Below are 17,224 nucleotides of genomic sequence, written 5' to 3'. Positions count from 1 at the left end.
TTGGAGAGGAAGATTTAAAGACCACGCGCCGGAGAACTCTCTTCCTTTTACACGTTCTAAATTTGGAGGAGTTTGAATAGCCTCCTTTGGACTCTGGCTGCGGGACATTAAGTATTGGTTTATTTCTTTTTATTACTGTGGTTTTTGGTAGAGCGCTGCCTTATATATTTTATATATCTTCTTTTGCATATTTTATATATATATATATATATATATATATATATATATATATATATATATATATATATAATTTTAGTCTGTAGCAGATACCTCAAATACTGTGGAAGAGTCAGTGAGAGACAGTTGTCACGGTAACTTATGACAAGATATAATATACACCAAATAATTGGGTTGAACTGAACGAGGTTTAGATATAATAAAGTATATTTATTCCTTAGGCCGGGGCCATAGAGGAGTGAGCAGAGCGGAGGCGCGCTGACGCTGAGGGTCGCCTGCTGAAGTCTGCGCGGTTCCATGGACTTGCAGGCGAGCCAGCATGCGCGAAGGGAGGCGGGGGGAGGTGGTTGGAGGCGGGGCAGTGACGTCGCTGGGCCAATCGCCCACGACGCACTGACGTCAACGTCACGGCGCCGTGACGTTGACGCTGCTTCAGGCTGATTGGATATTTTCAGCCGACAGCGCGCTGAAAAACAGCTTGGCTGTCGGCTGAAAAATCCAACTCGTCAACATGCCTGCGGACGCTCGCGTGAGCCCCCTCTCAAGGCATCCTCATTGAGGATGCAGGGGCTCAGCGCGGGGCGTCTGCACGGCTCAGCGCTGCTTGTCCTTCTATGGACGCAGCCTTAGATAGGTGAACACAACAAGATAGTACAATTAACAGACAAGAAGGTAACACTTACTTAGGGGTTGGAATGAAGAAGTAGTCAAATAGCAATTCTCCAGCAATCAGGTATCAATCAAGATGTAACAAGAAGACAAAGACTGTAGGGTTGACAACAGTTTAAATATCTTTGCAACCCTATTCTTATCATTGAGTGCAAACTATTGGAGAACAATTAACTGCATCCAATCTCAAACGTGGGAACATTGTTAACCCATGCCCCCCAGCTAGATGGCACATGCGTACTGGGACCCTGAGGGTCTCATTTCTGTAGCCCCACACCCAAATCAGGGGCGCCGGGCAGTCTGCCAGATGGGTTATCTGGCAGGATATTCTTTGTTTGTAGGTGTGAGTTATAGCACCTACAAACCACTCCAGCTTCACGCTTCTCCGCCCTCATGTAAATAGTTAGAGTGGCTGAGTCTTTGATCAGGGCCTGGTTCTTAGACATTGGGTCGCCCCCCTGACCATTTTAATTCCTTAGTGTGCAGGAATCTTCGCGGGCTTTTGTCCCCGCTTTGAAATACAGTATGGTTTTTAATATACAACCATATTAAAATACCCGGTTCTGGATGGTCCAGCAGGTCGAAATGGCCCAGTTCTTAATGCCGGAACTGGCTCACCATAGTGACCAAGTTTCAGCCCGCTGCGACCTACAGAACCGGAGATATACAAATACAAGATAAACTGTTTATTTCTTTATTGCAAATTTCTCCGCTGTAAAATAAATCTCAGTTTTTCACTTATTCCCCATTGAAAACAACGGGCTCCGCCGCCATAGACTTTCAATGGTGAACCTCCGCCATTGGCGTCTATGGGAGTCTGCCGCCATAGACTTACAACGGGGCACCGCCGCCATTGAAGCCTATGGGACTTCTCCGCCATAGCCGGTCAATGGGATATGGCTGCCATTGAACCTTTATGGTGGTCCATACTCCGTCGGGTTGGTCAGAGAGGGTTGGGAATGGATCTGCGGTCATGCCGGAACAGTGTCATAGTGAACATAGGAGTCCCTTATGCCATATGCAGTGCTCAGTGCTCTCCCCTGCCTGAGACTCGGACGCCCGAAGTCTCACGCCGGCCAGGGTAGGATCTGCCTTTACTACCTCCCTAAACTGGGCTCCTAATTCTGGCCACCACCCAGTCATGTCATTATCAGGGGAATGGGGAAGGGTGAGGGGGAACAGTAAGTCAGTCTGTGGTTGCAACTGATCCTGGCTTACCTCCCCGGGCTCCTCACCGGCCACCGCTATCGTTGGTCCCAAAGGCTGGGGGACTGGCGCCGCCGCCATTGCCGCTGTCTGGCTCCGGGTAACCGCCGCCACCGCAGCGGGTCTGGGCACCCGGTCGTAGGTGCAGGTCATCGGCCCCAGATCGTTGCCAAGAAGAACCTCAGCATCCAAACCGGGTAAATCCCCCACCTCTCACACACCCTGTCCCTCCCCCCAATCCAAAAAAATCCTGGCAATTTGCAGGAAACGTGGCTCTCCGTCGGCCACAGTGATCTGCATCCCAGGCCCTGGGAGCAATTCCTCTGGCCGGACCATATCAGGTCGGACCAGGGTCACTGCAGCCCCTGAATCCATCAAGCCGACTGCTTGCCGGTCACCGACTGTGACCGGTGTGAGATGCCTGCTCCGGCCATCCGTCTACTGCAGGTCTGTGATGAGATGTCCTCCGCTCCTGGCTGTAGGCACTGATGAAACCGGGACAGGCGTTGCATGGGACGTCTCGCTGGGAGTTGTTTCCATGATCGGTCCGGATGCTTTGGTGGAAGCCACCCGCAAGCAGGCTACCGGCTTCGCAGCTGGGGTGCGTTGCCCCTGATGGGGTTCGCCGGAACGCAGGGGTTCCGGACAATCTGGTCTAATGTGACTAGTGCGGTTACAGTTGTAGGACCAGCGCTCGTGCCGGAGCTCTCCCGCCTTCGGTGGACTGCTGCCCGCAGGTGTCTTCTGAGTCCATTGGGGGGTACTGGCAGTCTTTTTGGCCGGGGCCGCCGCTGCCGCCTTTGCTGCTGCCTTGGCGGGCATCAGCGCTCAGCTGGCCACATAATCGTCTGTGAGTCTCGCCGCCTCCTGGTAAGTCTTGGGCTTTTTGTCATACACCCAAGCCCTCACCGCCGGCGGGCACTGCTGCATGAGCTGCTCCTGAAAGATGAGGTCCAGCAGGCGATGGTAAGTCTGTGCCACATAGCCCTCCACCCATCGGATCCCGTACGAAGCCATGCAGGTCACATAGGTAACATAGGACTCCAGGGACTGTCTCTCTTCCAGTCGGAATTTACCCCGGTAGGCTTCAGGGGTAAACCCGTATTGAAATAACAACAGCTCTTTCAGGTGATCATAGTCATCAGCATACTCCTCTGGAAGTGCCATCATCGTCTGCTTAGCCAAGTCGGACAGCAAGGGGTCCAAACGTGTGATCCGGTGCTGGGGCAGCACTTTGTACCGCCGGCACTGTGTTTCAAAGTTCTTTAAGAAACTGTCGATCTGATCAGTACCTTCCACGAACTTGGTGAGGCTGTCATGGTCCAGTTTGAGAGCATCTTTGTCGTGATGGGCAGGGGGGCAATAAGCGGGTCTGTTCACTGCCATAGTGATAAACTGCAGACGCTCCTCCGGTGTCCCTTTGTCACCCCACGCAGTAATCAGTGCCAACATTTATGGGGTGAACGGACTGGTAGCCGCAGAAACCAGTACCCCTCCTGATGCACTGCTCCCTGGAGGTGCTCCCGCTTCCTCCCTGGGATTCTGCAACCCCGGCACTGGGTTCCTTCCCTGCTCTCCGGGCGGCTGCACAAGGACAAGCTGAGCCGTATCCTGAGGCTCTGCAAGCCGGGCTTCGTGATCTCTGATCACCTCCTTCATCTGTGCGACCTCTTGGTCCTCCCAGGCCAGTCCATATTCCCGGCACTTGTCCTGCAGCTGAGCTCGGGTCCGGATAATGGATGAGCCTTCAGCCTCGCTCATGGTTCATGGCTTGTAGAGGTTTGGTCGTAACAGTGAGGTGGTGTTACAACTTGTGTTAAATGTTGCACCACTGTGTGTTCAATATCTTTAGTCCCAGGAACTCGCAATTCACCTCGAGTTCCCACTGTATTACAGAGTCCCGCAGTAAACTGTAATACGGGTTCAGTTCAGTCCCGCTGCTGCCACCAGTTTATTATATTGCTTGTCACGGTAACTTATGACAAGATATAATATACACCACATAACTGGGTTGAACTGAACAAGGCTTATATATAATAAAGTATATTTATTCCTTAGATAGGTGAACACAACAAGATAGTACAATTAACAGACAAGAAGGTAACACTTACTTAGGGGTTGGAATGAAGAAGTAGTCAAATAGCAATTCTCCAGCAATCAGGTATCAATCAAGATGTAACAAGAAGACAAAGACTGACACTCTGCTCTGCTCTGCGGTCTGTCTCCAGACCAAGATGGCGTCCGCAACTCCTGCCGCTGAACCAGCACTAACGGGAAGCTTCCCTAAGTACTACGGCCGTCCCTACAAAAGCTGCACCCTACAGTGACAGGGGTAATACTCCTGGGGGCTGGGGAATGTATCTGTCCTAAGCGGAAGGGTCACTGACCCTCCGCTCGCACACACGAGGTTCCGGCACCTTCCTCCTTCCACTCTCTCACTCGTGTGTCCGCCCACACGCTTCCTGTCTCTCTCCTCTCCAAAATCCGAGCACCCTATTGGTCCCCAGCCTCAGCTGACTTCTCCACAGTTCACAGTTCAAAGTTCAACCCCAAAGTCCCGCCGGATTGGTTGCCGTTCGCGCGCTTTCCTCGCGCATGCGCAACCTTGCTATTCACACAGTGACCTTACTTGCAAAAGAACAGTATGGCGCTTCCTGCATTAGTAACAGCGCGGAACCCACATATATATGTACACATTCCTAACACATCCTTACATTCTCCCCTCTCCAGAATCCAACGTCCCCGCTGGACTACCTACATAACATATATATGAACTTATTTACACAGCCCTTCTCCCCTAAATTAGGTTACACATTTCATTGAACAGTACCACCATAGATTGCATTCTATGCCGAGCCCACTGCTGAGCCTCATAATGGGGTGCCCCAAATTGATTGTACGCCATTCTCATGGGAGGCTGACTGGTTCTTTGACTTCGCCGAGGTGGGTCCTCCTCGGCTTCCTCCGCAGAGTATCCAGTCTCAACTGGTGTTTCCATCTCTACCCTTGAGGGGTTTCCAGCATTTGCAAAGTCTCTCTGGGGTGTGAAACATGGGCTTTGTGGATCTAATGACCGACTCATTGGAGTCAGATTGTCAAGTTTCGGGCCAAGGGGCTCCTTACCCGTAGCTCCTTCGGGAGATGCCCCTGCAGCCGGAAGGCCCCTTTGAGAGGTTCCTTCCATCGGATCCTCAGAGGTGGCAAGTTTTACAGTCTCTAGGCCATCCTCTGGTTTTCCAACTTCTCCATCTATTGGTGTAGTGGGTATTTCCAACTCGTCGTTCCCTACTTGAGGTATGGGAAGCAGGTGATTCCTATGCCACACTTTTACGCGGCCTTCGGAGTCCTTGATCCGATACACAGGAAGGCCAGGCATCTGTGACTCCACCTCGTACACACCTTCTCGCCAACGGTCAGCCAATTTATGTTTCCCGGGGACACCTAAGTTGCGTAGGAGAACCGCATCCCCGGGGTGAATTTCCTTGTGACGCACTTTGTGATCGTAGCGTCTTTTATTTCCCGCATTCAATTGCGCTGTCGTTCTTTCAGCCAATTTATAGGCCTGCTGCAGACTATCCCGTAACCGCTGTACGTATCGGAAGTGCGTTCTGTTGGATACCCCATCGGTAGATATCCGCAGCCGCACATCCACCGGTAATCGGGCTTCTCTTCCGAACATCAGAAAGTACGGGGTATACCCTGTGGACTCATGCCGGGTACAATTATAAGCATGTACCAATGTCTCTACGTGCTTACTCCACGCCGTCTTCTGTGAGCCTGTCAGGGTCCCTAACATATCCAACAAAGTGCGGTTGAACCGTTCAGGCAAAGCATCCCCTTCGGGGTGGTACGGGGTGGTACGTGACTTAGCAATGTTCAGTAGTGTTAGCAATTCCTTTATTAGCGTACTCTCAAAGTCCCTGCCCTGATCAGAGTGGAGGCGATTTGGTAATCCATAATGAATGAAATACTTTTCCCACAGGACTCGGACCACCGTTACGGCCTTCTGATCTTTCGTAGGGAACGCTTGGGCGTACCTGGTGTAGTGGTCAGTAATCACTAGTACATTGCTAATGCCCCGACTGTCGGGCTCAATACAGAGAAAATTCATACACACCAGATCCATGGGGCCCGAACTTTTCAAGTGCGCCATGGGAGCCGCCCTGGTGGGTAGTGTTTTCCTTTGTAAGCAGCGGTTACACCTTCGACAATGCTGTTCCACGGACTCTCTCATCCTAGGCCAGTAGAATCTATCCTGTAGTAGCCCGAATGTCTTATCAATGCCCAGATGGCCATGGTCATCGTGAAGGGCCCGAAGGACCATATTCCTCAAACGCTCCGGCAGGAACAGCTGACGCCGATCGTGATGGTTGTGATATGGGATCACCCGATATAATAAACAATTGTCCATTTCGAACTTTCCAAACTCATTCAACAGGAGTTTCACCAAGTTTTTGGGGGCTTGCTTAAGTATAGAGGGATTTTCTTGTTGTACCGCTTGACGGGCCAGCTCCACTACTGGGTCTTGAGTTTGGTAATGCACTAAATCCCTCCACGAGATTATGTTATCTTCCGTAATATTCATCCCTTCTCGACCCTGATAGGCCCGGGGAATGGCTCGCGAGTGGCATCCCAGAGAATCAGCAACCCGTAGTTCCGAGAATGCCACCTGATTATTGACTACTGCAGCTACAGAGCAGAGAGCACGGATTCCTGGACCCGGGATTTCTTCCCACACTTCTTCATCGGGGGTGGATTGAAGGCCCGGTCGACGAGACAGGGCGTCGGCCCCTATGTTGGTGGGTCCTGGTTTGTACTTAAGATTGAAACTATAGTTGGCCAGGGCAGCTAACCAATGGTGTCCCGTGGCGTCCAATTTGGCGGACGTATTTATATAGGTCATGGGATTATTGTCCGTGCGTACTTCGAACTGTACCCCATACAGGTAGTCGTGCAGCTTGTCCACCACTGCCCATTTTAGGGCCAAGAATTCCAGTTTATGGACCGGATAGTTCTGCTCACTAGGTGTCAAGCTTCGGCTCGCGTACGCCACTGGGCGGAGCCCCGTCTCATACTTCTGATGCAGGACAGCTCCCAGCCCACTAAGGCTGGCGTCTACATGTAGGACGTATTCACGTTCCGGATCTGCATAGGCCAAGACCGGGGCCTGGGTGAGGCTGGTCTTTAAGTTCAGGAATGCCTGTTCACATTCCGGGGTCCATTTTTCCCCAAAGGGTGTTTGCGCCGTGACCCCTTTTTGTTCGGTCTCTCCCGGATAGACCTTTAGTAGATTGTTCAACAGCTTGACTTTGCTGGAATAGCCCTCCACGAACCGCCGGTAATAGCCACAAAATCCCAAGAATGACCGCAACTCTTGGACATTATGGGGCCTAGGCCAATTCACCACAGCCTTTATCTTCCCTGGATCGGTGGACACCCCTTCAGCCGACACGATGTGGCCCACATACGTCACGGAAGACCGACAGAACTTGCATTTGTCCAGAGACAGTTTGAGGCCCTCCTCCTGAAGTCTATCCAGCACCTTCATCAGCCTCTCGGAGTGTTCCTCTAGAGTTCGCCCGAACACTATAATGTCATCCAGGTACACTAAGCATTCTTGCGGGTTCAGGTCTCCGAGAGTCTTTTCCATCAATCTCTGGAATGTGGCCGGGGCCCCGCAGAACCCTTGCGGCATGCGGGTAAATTGATAAAATCCTAATGGGCAGATGAAGGCCGTCTTTTCTTGGTCTTCCTGGCCCATGGGTACTTGGTAGTACCCTGACCTGAGATCGAGCACACTGAACCATTTACTTCCCGTCAGAGCGTTCAAGAGATCCTCGATTCGGGGCAGTGTGTACTGATCGGGGATGGTGCGGGTATTCAGGGTTCTGTAGTCCACACAGAGATGGACCGTCCCGTTCTTTTTGCGGACTACCACGATGGGTGATGCGTAAGGGCTTCGGGATCCCTGCACGATCCCAGCCTTCTCCATTTCAGCGAGTAATCTCCTCACCTCGTCTACGTCCCGTGGGGCGGGCCGCCGGGAATGTTCCCGGAAGGGGGTAGCGTTGTTCATTCGGATGGTGTGACGGGCACTGCGGCTGCACCCCACATCCATATCACTGGTGGAGAATACACATCGTCGTTTCTGTAGCTCGACCCGCAGTCTCTCCCTCCATTCTTCCGGGAGTGGAGAATCTCCAAAGTCGAATTCTAGCAGGGGTTCGAGGGTAGGACCATGGTTACTGGGACGCCCCGTCAAGCCCTTTTCTTCGGGGGTCACGGGGTATATCCTGCCCAGCAGCTGGCGCCTATCAATACTCATGGGATATGGAGAGATATTCCGCACGTATACCCAGGTGCGATCCGGAATCTTCCCAGGCCATTTTTTGACGGAGGCCAACACCTCGTAGCCCAGCCGTTGTTCGTCTTGGGCCACACTCTCTAAGGAAAAGAGCTGATCCTCCGGGCATCGGTCCGGGTAGTGACAGGCGGCGACCATCATTCTTCCTTCCCCCGGGGGAATTTGAGTCAGCCCCCACTCTTGACTATAGAGCACCCCATGCTCTTCTTCAGTTGTGATTTTACCACAGACCTCTTGGAGGACGGGGCAGGCCGCCAGGGCTAGCAGCGGAGTCTCGCCCGCTTCTTGCAAATACATGCGTAACACCGCACGCACAATGTCAGTGTTAGTCCCTAAAATGATTGGGGCGCTTGGGTGATCCTGAAGTTCGGGGCACACTAAGGCCTCCACTTCCATGGGGTGATGTTTACCCGTGTTCAGTTGGGGAATATCTAACTGCACCTTTACTATTCCCTCGATGGGGTAATCCTCATGACTCAATCCCCTGAGTCACAATGCATCCGCAGGGTGCAACGGCAATCGATGTAGGTGTTGGTCGTTGAAGGGCCTATACACGATGGTCACCTGGGATCCCGTGTCCAACAAGGCGGCGGCGTAGATGCCCTCAATAACTACCCGAATAATGGCAGCGGGGCCGATTTGGTTGTTTGGGGGGGGCGGCGACGCCTCTCCATCTTCCAGGGTTTTGCACGGCATCGACTGCGCCGGCCGGGACGCCGTTTTTCGCAGGGTGGGGCAACGGGCACGCAGATGTCCCATCTTTCCACACGCGTAGCACTGAGTTTGGCTGAGGTAATTCTCGCTTCTCCCGGGTGGTGAACTTCGCCCGGTCGGGGGACGAGATCTGGGCGTCACTGGTGCGCCGGCGTCCTCGGGGTCGGGGTCCCCAGGTTCGGGCACGTCGGTCTTTGGTTCCACCTTCTTGACCTCCTTACTCCCTGGCTGGGGCTTTTTCCCAAGGGCTAGGTCACGTCCTAACAACACCGTCTCGTGCGCTTGGACCCGGTCCATTAGGTCGTGAAATGATAAGGCTTGCCCGGGCATAAGGCAGCTACTGACCCGCACCGACACGGGGTGCAGGGGTAGGAGCCCCCTCAACAGCTGGGTGGTGCGCAGTCCATTGGCTTCCATCCTTGGCAACACGCCCTTCCTCACCAGGTTCCATAAATCCAGGTGCAGTCGCCTGAGAAAGTTGGATACCATCTCCCCTTCCTTCTGGGCTAACGCATGGAATTTGGCCATCAACGCATAAGTATCCACAGGAGCTCCATAAGCCTTGGTCAGGCAGTAGATGAGATCCGCTGCATCAGCCTCCGGGTTGTCATCCCGGTAGTAGTGCACCATGTGGGACGCAGGGGGTCGTAAGCACTCAACGATGCGCTGTCTCCGGACCGCGTCCGTGCAGGTCCATTCAGGTAGCACCTGTTCTGTATGGTCTAACCAGTCCTCTATCCCTACTTCCCCTTGGGGCGTGGGTTTCTCACCGGAGAAGGCCTTTAACTTCCTATATTGAAGCGACTGTGTGGTGTTGTGGAGAGCGGCTGCTAGTGCGGGAATAGAGGTGTCTCCAGGTAAGCTATCCCCGACTGCGGGGTAGGTGTCCAGTCTTGATAGGCTAAGTCGGTTGAGGCCAGACCGCAGGCCGGACAGGGTGGACGAGGAGCCTAGGCCCAGGGCTGCCGGCCAGCGAGGTTGCAGGCCACGGTCAGGGGAGTGGTCTGGGCCCCCAGCCACGGCACCTACTGTGGGTGTATACTCTCTCTGTGGGGTGGAAGTGGCTAACGGTGCAGTGGTGTCCACTTGGACTATGGGGCAGCGTACCCCCGGGGCCTCGGGCAGCAGCAGTATACGGGGCAAGGCCTCGGGGCATACGTCTTGTTCAGTGGCATACAAGACCCGGCCCCAGGCCAGGTCGCGGTCATAGAAATGGTCTTGCACCTGGGCATTGTCCAGGAGTGGGAGCTTCCGGACCTGCTCGGTCACAGTACCTAACGAGATCATGGCGGGAACATGGCCCAGCGCGAAAACACGATTCAGGGGAATCCCGCGCCGCTGGGCCCACTTGCGCACCTCGAGCGCCGAGGGCACCGACATGATGTGGGTTGGTTGCACAAATGGCGAAAAAATTGTGGGGGCACCCCAGGTCTAAGCTCTCAGCAGCACCTCCAAATGTAGCCCTTTTTCTGAACCCCTGAATAAAGGAACTACTAATGCTGTGTTTTACCTGTGGCTCCAGGAGCTCTAAGCCTCCGCTGGTGGGGAGCCTGGGGTCTTACCCGTTCTTAACATGGTGCAGCGCCTCCACTTACCCAGGATCCCCATTTTAGAGGATCTACCCTGAATAAGAAACATACCAACTATATTTGTGCAACAAGCAACCTTTTACTTTTCCCTAACTAATAAGATAACGCAGAATAAACACAACATGCCTTAGACATCTTACACTCTATAATCATATCATATCACACTGTGGCTCGGCCACACCTTAAAAGGGATATTGTGCTGTACACAGGTGGCTCTGCCACTCTCCAAAGGAGTATGTCCTGGTGACTAGTATTTATATTAACAGTCTGCTAGCACACTATTGCCCCAATTAGTTAGTGGGAAGCGGGATCAGCGCCTGGTGACCGGTGTAGGTGCACTTGATGATTAACAATACCTCCCGGTCACTGCGGTGACCACACCTCTTCAAAAAGGGTCCGTAGTGTTGTTCCAAGCCTTTCGCTGACACTCTGCTCTGCTCTGCGGTCTGTCTCCAGACCAAGATGGCGTCCGCAACTCCTGCCGCTGAACCAGCACTAACGGGAAGCTTCCCTAAGTACTACGGCCGTCCCTACAAAAGCTGCACCCTACAGTGACAGGGGTAATACTCCTGGGGGCTGGGGAATGTATCTGTCCTAAGCGGAAGGGTCACTGACCCTCCGCTCGCACACACGAGGTTCCGGCACCTTCCTCCTTCCACTCTCTCACTCGTGTGTCCGCCCACACGCTTCCTGTCTCTCTCCTCTCCAAAATCCGAGCACCCTATTGGTCCCCAGCCTCAGCTGACTTCTCCACAGTTCACAGTTCAAAGTTCAACCCCAAAGTCCCGCCGGATTGGTTGCCGTTCGCGTGCTTTCCTCGCGCATGCGCAACCTTGCTATTCACACAGTGACCTTACTTGCAAAAGAACAGTATGGCGCTTCCTGCATTAGTAACAGCGCGGAACCCACATATATATGTACACATTCCTAACACATCCTTACATATATATATATATATATATATATATATATATATATATATATATATATATATATATATATATATATATATATATATAAAATAAAAAAATAAATAGATGATACCGTTCTGTGGCTAACGAAATGCTTTTATTTGTGCGAGCTTTCGAGATACACTGATCTCTTCTTCCGGCGATGTTACAATGAATGAAGCAAGCAAAAGCTATACTATAAACAGTGTCTATTGGAATGTTATCTGTGCTGGTCCTTCCCCCGGTGTGGATGTGTTTTATGGCTGGAGGTGTCAAAAGGTTTCTGAAAGCAAGTGATGAAAGAGTGTGTATGTGTGTCAGTGTGAATTAACATGAATGGAGAGCCCACAGTATATACAGTGCTTTACAAAAGGTGTGTGTGGAGTGGGAGCGGATATAAATGGTGTGGGTGGGTGTGGAAATGTGAGAGTTAGTAGCATAACTAAAAGTGTGTGTGGATACTATGTGGTCCCTATTGGTGTATAGGGATAGGAAAACAAGGAGTATAAGTATGTGTGAGAGACAGCTGTGTGTGCATACATATAGCACAGTATGTACAGACATGGCCTATAGCGCTCATGGGAAGAGAGTTCACTTGTGTCAGTAATGACTCATAAAATTTCGATCTCTGTTTAGGCCACTGCTAAGTGTCTCGAACAGTTGCATACATTTGTATTCATGCAACCGTCTCTCTTTCGGTGTTTTAAGACTACCTTTGAGTATGGCAACCCTCAGATCATTCATCTTATGGCCAGAGTCAGAGAAATGTTCGCCAACAGGACTGTCTCTTGTTCCGCGTGTGATGCTGTGGCGGTGCAGGGTCATTCTCTTGTTTAGCCCCTGCCCTGTCTCACCTATGTAGTAGCAGCCCCCTGGGCATTTCATGCACATGATGAGGTACACGACATTGCTGGAGGAACAGGTGAACCTTCCTCTGATTTTGTATTCCCGATTCCTGTGTGGTATTTGTATTGTGTCCGCTGTGTAGAGCATTGCGCAGGTTTTGCATCTTGGGTCCTGGCATGGTTTTGTCCCGCATTCAGTTGTACTGCTGAATACTTTACTCCTCACCATAATATTCTTGAAATTATGGGGTTGTCTGTATCACTCCAGATAATAGAGAGGAGTGCTGCACACCTTACCCAGGATGGAGGAGCTGCACCATCACTAAAGACTATCCTGTGCCCCACTCCCTACAACATCGCGAAGACTCGGCCTCCTGAGAACCAACAGGTCATCACCACAGCACCACAGCACCACAGCACCACAGCACCATAATACCACATCACCACCACCACGATACCAGCAAATCTCCCTTGGGGGGGTGGGGGGAGGGAGGAGGTGTTACAGATGTTTCTGTGCCACATTCTATCTTTCATTAATGTTTGCTTGTCCCCTAAATAATCTGTAGCCAGGTTACCCTTTGCCCCCTGCGACCCCCTCGGGAGCCTCCGTGGGCACAAGCGATGCCGGGTACTGCCGGAGGCCAGCGGCAGACCCGACGGCCATCCCAAGGGTGGGGGCCGTTGCAGGGAGCGGTGCGCTGTCTCCGCGAGCAGGCCGGTTGCCGGGGACGCGATCGGGCCGTTGCTAAGGCCGTGGTCGCGTCTCTAAGGTCCCGGCGGCCGGCGAGGAGAGCGCCGCCATTACGCAACCACTCGCGCATGCGCAGTGATCGCGCGAGGGCAGGAGAGCCCCAGATAGGTCGCGCATGCGCAGATAGGGGTAGGCAGCTAAGGCAGCTCTTAGGAGGTCGCGCGAGAGTAGGGAAGCATAGGGAGAGCTTGAGGCGGCCATTAGGAGTTAGTGTAGGCAGAGGGGAGGAACGCACGCGGTCCCAATGTTATTGTAGGGGCCTCGGGACTACAATTCCCATGGAGCATAGCGAGGCAGGCACCAGGTGCTTGATAGGAGCCAATAGAGATGTAGGACTGCCCTGGAGGAAAAGAGATACATTTCCCGGGCTTTGCATGAGTCACGTCAGTCAGGAAGAAGCAGAGCAAGGAGGCAGACAAGGGAAGGAGGTAGGGTGCAGGAGAGAGGGACTCCCCTGTATTAGGCCAGCACCCCCTTGGTCAGAGATAGCTCAGCTCCCCAGTAAGGTGAGTGTTGCCAGGGGCAGCCCTCAGGTTAGGGACCCTGCCACTTACATTAGTGGGAGCTGAGAGAAGGAAGTCTGCAGTTATAGAGTTGGAGTCAGGGAGCTGTTAGGGAAGTAGGGTGTAGGGAGCGAGTGCAGCTTCTGCCCCATATAGGTACCTACACTCCAGGTAGACCCCAACTCCCCACTAGTTGGGTGGGTAACTGTTGAGGAAGGTGATAGAGTTGGAGCTAGGGAGCTGTGAGGGAAGAAGGGTGCGGGGAGTGAGAGCAGCTCCTGCACCCCATAGGTACCCACACCCCAGGTAGGCCCCAACCCCCCCGCTAGTGTAGTGGGTTAAGTACTGAGGGAGGCCCAAGATAGGGACGCTGCCCTTAGTGTTGTTAGAGTGCTGCATTGTCAGGGTCACAGCGAGCAGTGCTGTGAGGTCTGATAGGCAGGCACCTTGTTGCGCAGCACGTTGGCTGCAGCCTCCAGTGAGTTACAGCTTGCTGCGGTAGGCGCGGGGACTAGTCAGAGAGTAGTGGGTCTGGAGAAGGGCTATAGCTGTTCTAGTCACCTTGAGGTAGCGCTAGGGGTAGGATGCCTGAAGGGATAGCCTGTTAACGAGGTCAGGAATTCTGGAGAGGATCTGCACTAGGCTAGCCAACAGTAGGTAGACGCCCAAGTACTGCATGGAAGAGTACTCTAGTCCATTCCAGATCACTTACCGAAGGGACTTGGGTAGTTGGGGGAGTGGGACAGGTCATTACCCCCTGCAGGCCCTAGGAGTTCCCCAAGCCACTACAGGTTGCTGTACTACAGGGACAGGCCCTAGGTTAGGGTTCCTGTCACGTTAGTACCATTTATATAGATAGGGACACAGCGGCTGCTGCTGTTCCTGTGGAAGCGGTTGGACCCACGTTGGGGTCCACAGAGACGATTCCAGAGTGGGACCGCCCTAGTGGTCCGCACGTGCAAGGAGTTCGGTTGGAGGATCAGACGGACTCATCACACGTCTGACCCTTTGAGAAGTTTGTTGCTGACCCGAGCACCGGAGTGCTCGGCAGGTATTATACCATCACATGTGCACCAACAGGCCTAGAGGTTCTTAGTGACTGCGCAGTCACCCATTGACTATCTCTGTAGGAGTACGGGACATTGGGTGGGGTTCTTGGGACACTGGGTGGGATCACCTAGTGTTTGGGAATCGTCCTGCGAGACGTCACTGTTAGTGTCTCACCGTGAGAGAGACACAGGTTATCATTATTATTCGTTAGTAAAGTCCTTAGTTATATAATCACTGTGTGTGTGGTTTCTGATTGGGTTCCTATGTAGGGTCATTCTACACTTCCCTAGAATCCTACATAGGTGGAGGCGCTGAAAGAAGATTCGTTCCAGAGGATTCACCCCAGGCTCTCACTAGCGGAGGCTCAGACTTCCTGTGAGCCTGCAGGTATACGCACCACACCGGTAACACCGCATGTTCTACTCACCCACACTATATATGAGATTGGGTGGGGTGGAATACCCGTTACATTTGGAGGCGCTGCTGAGAGACACCTGGGGTGCCCTGTCCATTTTTTCCAAATTGTCCCGTCCCTATTTTTGTCACCATGTTTGTGAAGTCCGGAGACGAGGTCCTGGCCTGGGCTTTGAGGCAATACCTAGACCCGGGACAGGTAGTGGCGGTAGGAGGCATTCCCGTAACTATACCCAAAATGAAGGTTCGGGAGTATATGTGTAAAATTCCTGAGTGGCCATGGACATGTGTCTTAGATGAGGAGCAAGATCCCACGTCCACATGGAAGACCATTCTTTTTGTAGTAACCCACACTGAGAATATATGCCTGGCCAAGGCACCGTCCGCACTGTTCATGCCCGGGGGCCCCTCAGAAGGGTACCCCCTAGTCTACGCAGACCAAGCAGGATGGCGTTTCCCGCCAAATCAGGAGAGCGCACGTGCTGCTGACTGCCAACCTGCACAGCAAGATGTTGCAACAATCTGTCCGGGATTGGCGCGAAAATCAGAGCCCCTCCCCAGTGATGTGAGTGACTCAGAGCAGAGCCAGAACTACTCACTTGTAGAAAGTGCCCTTCCTACAGATTCCACCAGGGGGAGCAAACACTGTAATCTGCAACCATACGTTGACGCCGTGCTAGACTGTTTGATCTCTGAAGAGGTGTATTCCGATGTTGCGGACCCTGCTGTGGGCCCGTGTGCCCTTCGATGGTCAGTCAGACCTACTGCAGAGGTACCATCGGTCCTAGGCTTGGGACCAGTACCTACAGACAACAAGGGTGAGTCGACTGCCCCAGGGGTGTTGGGGGTGAGCCTCCAGGTGACCGCGGAGCACGATGGCTCCTTAAGTCTGGTCGCCCGGGCGCAGGGCTCCCCTCTGCATCGCGTCCTGGCGGAGGTGTCCTCATTAGAAGATAGCTGTCCAGTGGTGCGAGTGGACCAGTGCCCACTGCCTATCGTGCCAGAAGAAGAGAAACCCATCGCAAGCCAGCCGAGTGGTAAGGAACCCCCTTGCCCCCCACAGGCTCCGATGGAGGTGGCCGTGAAGAAGGCCAGAGTTGCGGCTTCTGAGCGGAGTGTGAGCCCGTGTGCTCCGACACAAGTGGTCCCAGGACTGGGATCCAACGCTCCCGAAGTTCGAGTCAGTGAGTGGACTGTCCCAGAAGAGTTGGGGACAGGTCCCGATACTACCAAGGTGGGAACTGACAGCGTCCCCGAGGACCTGTTGGACACCGTGAATCACCGCAGTGGTAAGGTATCTACCCTTTACCCCCTGCCAGGTGAAACAGAGACTTTGCTGAAAGAGAAGCGGCCCATCCGCCAAGTAGTGGACCGTGGGAAAGGTCTTGGCCGCCTGGCCTGCTGTTTCCAAGGCGTGGATGACCAGGTAAAGACCGGGTTGAAAGACACTGTGCTATTCCTTCCACCAGGGGGAGGAAGTAGTACTGAACCAGTGACTGTCACCCCAGAGTGTGCTCTTCAAGAGAATTTTCTGGGAGAGGCTCACGGACGCAAAAGTGAGGTACCCCCACCTGATCAGTTAGGGGCACCCCACAAATGGTCTCAGCTAGCCTCGGGAATTATGGGGTGTGATGTGACATGTGTTGGTGAGGTTAAAGCCGATCTGCTAAGTGTACGGGGTATGCCATGCCATTTGTCAGTGTGTGAAATTGTGCCCTGTTATGTCGTTCCCCAAGCGAGGGCGTTGGGTGTTTCACCAGGGGGAGAGTGTAGCCAGGTTACCCTTTGCCCCCTGCGACCCCCTCGGGAGCCTCCGTGGGCACAAGCGATGCCGGGTACTGCCGGAGGCCAGCGGCAGACCCGACGGCCATCCCAAGGGTGGGGGCCGTTGCAGGGAGCGGTGCGCTGTCTCCGCGAGCAGGCCGGTTGCCGGGGACGCGATCGGGCCGTTGCTAAGGCCGTGGTCGCGTCTCTAAGGTCCCGGCGGCCGGC

Source organism: Ascaphus truei, chromosome 2 (genome assembly GCF_040206685.1).
Source record: "Ascaphus truei isolate aAscTru1 chromosome 2, aAscTru1.hap1, whole genome shotgun sequence".
Classification (NCBI taxonomy): Eukaryota; Metazoa; Chordata; class Amphibia; order Anura; family Ascaphidae; genus Ascaphus; species Ascaphus truei.
This window is presented reverse-complemented; position numbering follows the sequence as displayed.